This window comes from Dipodomys merriami, unplaced genomic scaffold (assembly GCF_024711535.1).
Source record: "Dipodomys merriami isolate MVZ:Mamm:240054 unplaced genomic scaffold, mDipMer1.0.p SCAF_4, whole genome shotgun sequence".
Classification (NCBI taxonomy): domain Eukaryota; kingdom Metazoa; phylum Chordata; class Mammalia; order Rodentia; family Heteromyidae; genus Dipodomys; species Dipodomys merriami.
The window spans coordinates 76,237,590-76,246,335 of record NW_027205603.1 but is presented as its reverse complement, the minus strand read 5'-3'; the positions used below and the strand labels follow the sequence as shown (position 1 = coordinate 76,246,335).

At 39.9% G+C, this 8,746-nt stretch overlaps 1 pseudogene; it reads left to right on the top strand.

Moving 5' to 3' along the window:
* Positions 1 to 2,644: 2,644 nt before the first annotated feature.
* LOC138806164 (nucleoside diphosphate kinase B-like) lies at positions 2,645 to 3,009 on the top strand (annotated as a pseudogene).
* The last annotated feature ends 5,737 nt before the right edge of the window (positions 3,010 to 8,746 follow it).

The window sequence follows — 8,746 nt, the reverse complement described above, 5'->3', positions numbered from 1 at the left end:
CCAGAGATTGAAACCTGGGAAAACACGGCAAAATAAACAATAAACACTTCCTCTTTTTTGAGTTATTTATGTCAGTGAGGAATTTTTGCTTCAGAAATGGAAACTTAACCAATATAAATGATAAACTAAAATAATGTCTTTTTTTTTTTTTTGGTGGGCATGGGGCTTGAACTCTGGGCCTGGGCGCTGTCCCTCAGCTCTTGAGCTCAAGGCTAACACTCTACCACTTGAGCCACAGCGACACTTCCAGCTTTTTCTGTTTAGGTGGTGCTGAAGAATTGAACTCATGGCCTCATGCATGCGAGGCAAGCATTCTACCACTGAGCCACCTTCCCAGCCACTAAAATAATGTCTTTGAACTTTAACCAAAGAAAATCCTAATGTCAGCTCTTAGTGTCCAAAGGTTTGTTTCAGGAAAGGATAATGAGACGTAAAAATTCAGAGTGGTCAAATCATAGCTGTTACCTACCTGGCCATGGATGGCCATCTTCCTGATAGCCCTCAGATAGGGACAGTCCATGTTAGCTACAAACATTAGGTCTTCTAAACTTCAGTTAGATGTCCTACTCTTTCTGAATGGGAAACTTGTAGCTGCTTCGGTGAGTTAAGTTGCACTCTGTTCAAGAGTTGTTCTCCATGTAAAAAGATATATATTTGCTAATTCAGTTTTGGAAATCAAAACACTAACTCACATGGGAATTATCATTTTCACATTAAATTGATCAAAACATCATTGTAAAATAGTTGTGAAAGATGAGGAATGTTTAGCAAATTTATGCTTTCACCATTTACTACCTGTGGGTAATCTGCAACATTTTGGCAACTAAAAGGAACAGATGGCAGCTTTCTGATTGCATCAGGTGGTGGACAGAGTACATTAGCAAGCTGGCAGAGATCCATCTGAGATTAACTCATTTGAGGAGAAGAAATGAAATATTAGCACCTTGCTATCTTGTCAGCAAATTCTGCTTTCTTTTCCCTTGGAAAATAAAAAATAAAAAATGTATGCAAACAGTTGCATACGTGTTCTTTGCTTCTCTAGTAAGGGCCAAAGAATATTTTATTTACTCTGCTTGGTGACTTGAATAATTTATAAGAATGTGTAATATGATTACTGTGAATACATGCATTTTTTTATGGTACAGTGATTTAAACTCAGGGATTCAAGTTTGCTGGGTAGGTACTCAAGTGGTAGGTACCACTTGAGCCATGTCCCTAGCCCAGGATGCAACACTTTTTATTTACCACCTTTATTATGATGTAATTAATCTAACACACAGTTCACTCATTGAAAATATACAAATGCATTGGCTGTTAATCTATTCATATTGTTGTATATAAGTCATTTCAATCAACTTTATAGGATTTCAAATACCCTCCAAAGACACTACAATGCCAATCACACCCCTCTCCATTCCATTGATCTACTTTCTGACTATAGATTTGCCTGTTCTGGACATTTTACATAAAGGCGACCATACAATATTTGATCTTTCTTACTGGTTTGTTTCTATTACAAATTTAATCAACTTTGCCCTTGCAGGTATAACCATCTCACAGGCACAAATCATTTCCTTTTTTTGTAAATTCTATTCCATTGTGTCATCTTCTGTTTATCCACTCATCAGTTAATGGACATTTAGGGTGTTTCCAGATTTTGGCATTACTAATAATTCTGTCATTAATTTTCATGCAAGGTTTTATGTGAACATCTCTTTTCATGTCTCTTGGATAGAGTGAATTTTGTTACACAATGTGGTAATTCTGTTTCACTATTTAAAACTCTGCTAGGTTGTTTTTCAAACCACTAGCACCATTTTACCATCCCATCAGCTACATTTGAGAGTTTCCATTTGTCTGCCTCTTTCCCCATACTTGCTCTTTTCTGTCTGATGATACCCATCCTACCAGGGACAACATGACAACTCACTGTTTTTGCTTTCCATTTCTCTGATGCCTAATAAGGTCCAGCATGTTCATATCTTATCAGTCATTTGTACATTTCTTTGTAGAAATGTCTATTCACATCCTTTCCCGTTTGTTATGTATTGCTTTTTTACTGTTGACCTGCAATAAGTCTTTGTATTTTCTAGAGACGAGTCTCTTGTCATATATATTTTCATTCATTCTGTGGCTTGTAACTAGCAAGGCTTTGGAGGGATGGTAAAGATTGAAACCATTTTTCCTAATTTTTTTTAAAGATAACAATGCTTCAATGTGATTTTTGCCTGATTTCTTTCTTCTCTGGATAACAGAAGCTGACACATTTTACAGTCCACATCAGAAGTTACACACCACCAATTTCCAAATTAATAGAATATTTATGAAAGAGGTCTGTCTGTTTAGTAACGGAGTAGATACACAACCTTATGAACATGAAACGTAAAAATCTTTGGGTGCCATCTAGATGGCTGACAGCTGTAATGACCCATTCCGTGTCTCCTTTGACCTTAGCCCTAACCTCGTTTTTTTTAATTGGTGAGGTAAAATAAGCCTTCACTCCAGAAAGGCGGTGAATACCCACTAGTTCTTCCTCCTTTAGTTTTCTATTAAAATTTTCCATGGGGCATAGACACACTAGGCTGGATCCAGGATTCCCTACCCCAGCCAGCTGCCCCAAACACAGCTCTGGTCCTGCAGAGCCATGGCTAACCTGGAGAGTACCGTCACCATCACCATCCTCAGGCCTGATGGGTGTGCAGCATGGCCTGTTGGGTGACATCAACAGGTGCTACAAGCAGAGGGGATTCTGCCTGGTGACCATGAGGCTCCTGCAGGCCTCTGAGCAACACCTGAAGTAGCATTACACTGACCTGAAAGACCGTCCTTTCTTCCCAGGGCTGGTGAAATATATGAACCCTGGGCCCGTGATAGCCATTGTCTGGGGGGGGGGGGGGTGAATGAACAGGTGATGCTTGGAGAAACCTGTCCAGCAGATTCTAAGCCAGGCACCACCATTGGAGGGGACTTCTGCATTCAAGTGGGCAGAAACATCATTCATGGCCGTGACTCAGTAAAAGGTTCTGAGAAGCTAAATCAGCTTATGGTTTAAGCCTGAAGGACTGGTTGATTAGAAGTCTTGCGCACACGACTGGACCTATGAATGGAAGTGGACACTGCAGGGGTCCTGGTCACCTGAGTCCCTAAACCTAGCTCGTCATTTCACTGACAGAATGATACCATGGAACTTTTCTAAAGCATATTTACCAATAAAGCTTTTGGAAATAGGAGAAAAAAGAAAAAGACACACTCTAGACATCTTAGAGACTCTCTTAGATTCCAGAAGTAGTCTTCTGTAGGTAATCCTGTAGGAGCAAGCCAGTTTGCTCCTGGAAAAGGGAATCAATCATTGTCAGTACAATCACTCCCTTCTTTGGCTATTGGTTCAGAAGTATTATCAACCCCAAACAAATTACAGGTAATATCACTTCCCAAATCAACAGAATTATTGTTGCATTCTTGGTATTCCTCCTTTGGGAACAAATTCTTCAAATCAACAGAACTCAAGGTCTTGAGAGAAGAAAGCAAAAATTCTCTAAGAGAGTTGTAAAATGCCATAGTAAAAGAAATTGCTCCTTCTTCCATCCCTTCATTCCCAAATCCACATATAACTGAGTATGGAAGAGAAATATCATAGATTAGTTAGTTGCTGAATTGAAGTTTATATTGCATTTTTTTTTGGGGGGGGGTCCAGTCGTGGGGCCTGAACTCTGGGCCTGGGTGCTGTCCCTCGGCTCTTCAGCTCAAGGCTAGCATTCTACCACTTGAGCCACAGCACCACTTCTGGCTTTTTTCTTTTTGCTTATGTAGTGCTGAGGAATCGAACCCAGGGCCTCAGGCATGCAAGGCAAGTGCTCTACCACTGAGCCACCTTCCCAGCACTATATTGCATCTTATAAGTCAGAATCTCCCTGCATTCGGAGTGCTATCTCCACATTGGCTATGTGAGAGATGTATTTATAGCAGAGGAGCCAGATCTCTGACTGTGCATAAGAGTTATCTCTCACTCTAAGATTTATTCATAAAACTTGACTGAAACATTTGCAGTAATTGTTATTTCCTGGTCATCAGATTCAGTTTGCCTAATGTTATCAGTGGAGTAAGCCCATCAACATTTGCTGTGCAAAATGTTAAGAGGATCAAGATCTTTGCAGACTGTATCATGGCTAAGAGCCAAAGAGCTGCCATATGTAAAATCAAAACTATACAGGTATGGCTAGGATAGCATTTTCCATATCGGTGTTAGGATCTATGATTTGTTCCAGCAAAAACTATTGCACTTGGAAATGCTGCTGCCAATGAATCATCCCTGATTAATGTTAAGATAATCAACTCATGTTTTGAGGTGCATCTCAGATCCAATAAACACATTAAATTGAGATGTGATATGAGTCAACACTTGTGACTCATTCAAGTATATCATGTTGGTAGTGATCTCTGAAATTCCTCCAGTGATTCCTATCTTTTGGTTTGCCCTCCTGATAGGAAAGACATTCTAACAGCTTCCACTTGACTTTTCTGACCTGAATGGCCCTTCGTCCATAAATGTGAAGGAACCAATATGGAGACACAAAAAGCTGCCAAGTCTGTGGAACAGTGTTCTATTCTGAAACTAGGGAAAACAGCTTTTCAAAACCTACTAAATTCAAACTTGACATATAACTGAATTTATCTGTGGCCTGACCACCATAACCCCCAACTTGAATGAGACACTACTAATTGGATGAAATATAGATAAGTGGTATTTTGGGGCTCTTACAATGAGAGTCTGAGACAGAATAAGCTATAATGAGCAATCTGTTTTGAATACTGGTTAATTCTTTTTTGGGGGTCCGGTCGTGGGGCCTGAACTCTGGGCCTGGGTGCTGTCCCTCAGCTCTTCAGCTCAAGGCTAGCGCTCTACCTCTTGAGCCACAGTGCCACTCCCGGCTTTCTTCTTTTTGCTTATGTGGTGCTGAGGAATCGAACCCAGGGCCTCAGGCATGCAAGGCATGCGCTCTACCGCTGAGCCACTTTCCCAGCCCCTGGTTAATTTTTTTATATATAAAATGCTTTCTAAAATTAACTGATCAAATTCTTGTTGAATTATAGGCATTTAAATTTTTTATTTCTCTCTAATTATACTCTTGAATATAATTTTTTGCAGGTCCTGGAGCTTGAACTCAGAGCCTGGGCACTGTCTCTGAGCCTCTCTGTGCTCAAGGCTAGCATTCTACCATTTGAGCTTTTTCTACCATTTCTGGCTTTTTTTGTTTATGTGGTACTGAGGAATCGAACCAGGGCTTCATGCATGCTAGGCAAGCACTCTACCACTAAGCCCCTTCCCAGCCCTTAAATATAATTGTATTGGACCATAAAATCCTTAAGGAGTAGACTTAGGACCTAAACTTTGTAATTCTGTAGTTTGCATAATTGTTCAAGTATTTAATAAGTAAACTTCAACTGATACTATAATATAAAGCACCTTGGTTATGAACATCTTTCTCAAGTGGTGAAACTGACTAGTTGTAATCGAAGAAATCAGCAGGTAAGATGCGTATATAAGGATGTGCAAAAGTTACATGATTAGCTCAGGACAGAATCTTGGAACAACTATTAACTTGAATGGGGAGGGAGTGGTGTGAGTAGTCATTTCATGTACTTCCAGTGGGAAACTTCCAGATTCTTCTGCTGAAGAAATATTTGGGTGGGAATGTTTAAGAACTAAAGATCTTGTCTTTAATGTTCTTATAATGTACTATGTGATTTTTTTTGGTTTCTTTTGAATGTTCTTCCCCCATGGTATAAGCCCTGTTTTCACTGTATGCCCTGCATCTTGTATATACATTTTTCTAATTTGGGGAGGTGAAGAGAAATAACAAAATGCTGAAATAAGGATACAGGTTGACCCATTGTAACAATGAGATGTACAAGACACTATGTTGAAAATGAACTTTACAACTTCAGGGTGAGGGGAGGGAGGAGTTGGGGAGGTGGGGAGGAAAGGGATGGTAGGGGAAAAACAAAGGAGGGGGTAACAATGCTCCATAGGAAATGTACTCATTACCTTACTCATGTAATTGTAACCCCTCTGTACAATATCTTTTAAATATATATTTAATTTAAAAAAGAAATAAAGATGTAAGTTAATGTTATCTATGGGATACTTAGGAACCTAATTAAGATATTCTGTGGTTAGCCAGGACTTTCCAACAATTTTGAGTTAGAATGAGCAACTATCTTTTCCATTTTCATCTAAACTAAGAATTGTCAAGGAGTTATAGTACAATAAAATGGCATGTTTTAAAAATATTTAAAAGAATTGAAACTATTCACTGAACCCATACATAAAAAACTTGTCGAATGCAAACTTGCCTAGATGTATAGACAAGTTAAATACAATCTCCTAGACAGGTGTTGGCAGCTCTTACCTGTAATCCTAGCTACTCAAGAGGCTAAGATCTGAGGGTCATGATTCAAGCCAGCCTGGAGGAAAAGTCTGTGAGACTCTTATATGTACTAAACTACAAAAACAAAAACAGAGGTGTATCTGTAGCTCAAGTGATAGAGTGCTAGCCTTGAGCAAAAGAAGCAAGCTCAGAGACAGAGTCCAGGCCCTGAGTTCAAGTTCCAGAACCAGTAAAATAAAAATAAAAAATCTCATAAGTCTTGCACAGGGAGAAATCATTTCATCTTTGAAATTGCAGATCCAAAGTTGAGCTGAAATGACTTTTACTTTTCATTTACATGCTTGAGAGATGAAAATGGCTACAGAGCTGTAAAGAGGTAGAAAATACTGAATACTGCTTGAACACAACTGCGAGCACTTGTTTTCACAAGAAGTATGAGTGTTCACGAAAGATGTCTTCAAAAAAGCCCCTTTTTTTTCAGAATGGCAACTTTTCAGAGTTCAAAACTGTATACACACAAAATAGCCAGTAGTTATTCTCTAAATCAAGTTTTCAACATTTCCTCTAAACTTATGAGTTATGATCTTATGCCCAATCCGCTGACTCCCTCCACCAAATTCTGTGAAGAGAACCGTTTAGTATTGCTTTCATACATGTCCCATTCACCAATGAATGTATCCTGATATGAGATTCTTTTGCTAAAATACCTTTTAAAGTTTCTATGAGGAAGATACAAATATTTTTAATATAAGAATACACTTTAAACCTGGGTGCCGGTGGCTCACGCCTGTAATCCTAGCTACTCTGGAGGCTGAGATCTGAAGATCACGATTCAAAGCCAGCTTGGGCAGGAAAGTCCGTGAGACTCTTATCTCCAATAAAGTACCAGAAAATTGGAAGTGGTGCTGTGGCTCAAGTGGCAGAATACTCACCTCGAGGTGAAGAGCACAGCGACAGTGCCCAAGCCCAGAGTTCAAGCCCCATGACCGACCAGAAAAAAAAAATACACTTTATAGGTTTTAACTCCTGCAGAAACACTAGTTTTCTCTCCATTCTAATTCAAGGACACTATTAATAAGCAATCAGAAAACACTCAGTAACTGTCATTAGTGTACATTTCATTTGCTTTATCTCTTGGACATTTGATTAGATAACCCCAACTCTTAACCTTCCTGACAAATATCTTTCCTCACAGAAACTGCGTGAGGATATTCACTTTCCACCCATTATCTTTGTCTTCTTAAAAACATTTGTCGGGGCTGGGAAGGTGGCTCAGTGGTAGAGCGCTTGCCTTGCATGCATGAGGCCCTGGGTTCGATTCCTCAGCACCACATAAGCAGAAAAAAAAGCCGGAAGTGGTGCTGTGGCTCAAGTGGTAGAGCACTAGCCTTGAGCTGAAGAGCTGAGGGACAGCACCCAGGCCCAGAGTTCAGGCCCCACGACTGGACTCCCCCCCCCCCAAAAAAAATATGTCAAGAATCTAAGAGAACATGATATTATCAAACACTACCTTATGGTTTGCCATATAAAACAATTATGTGTACTCCCAAGTATTAAGCTGTAATTCCAGTTTGAAATCAAGAAGCAGCTCTGAATTCAACTGAGAATGACATTTCTATAGTTGTCTGAATTGTCTCACATCTAAGAATCTTTTCTTCACGTATAATCATGACACTCTAGTGGAACTCATTAAAAACCACTGTTCTGCCAGGTACCAGTGGCTCATGCCTGTAATCCCTACTCAGAAGGCTGAGATCTGAGGATCCCGTTTCAAAGCCAGCCCAGGAATAGTTTGTTATTATACTTCTGTAATCCCAGCAGCTGGGAAAGAAGAGCATCATTTAGAGACCAGCCTGAGCTACATAGTGAGACTGTCTAAAAAGTGTTTCCAAGTCTGGCACTGGTGGCTCACGCCTGTAATCCTAGCTACTCAGGAGGCTGAGATCTGAGGATCACGTTTCAAAGCCAGCCCAGGCAAGAAAGGCCATGAGATTCTTATCTCTAATTAACCACCAGAAAATCAGACGTAGCTCAAGTGGTAGAGCTTGAAGTGATAGTGCCTTGAGCTGAAAAGCTCAGGGACAGCACCCACCCAGGCTTAAAGTTCAAGCTCCATGACCAACAACAACAACGTGTTTCCTAGATATTCTATGCTCTGCTACAGCAAGAAAATAACAGAGAATAAAATGAAGATTCTAGGAAATTAATTTGATAAAGTTCTCTGGATAAGGACAAGTACCTAGTTGACAGTTAAGCAACACATTTAGCAGAAAATCTTTTTTACACTGGATGATACAGGAATCTACAAAAACATCTAGGAGGGCTGGGAAGGTGGCTCAGCAGTAGAGCGCTTGCCT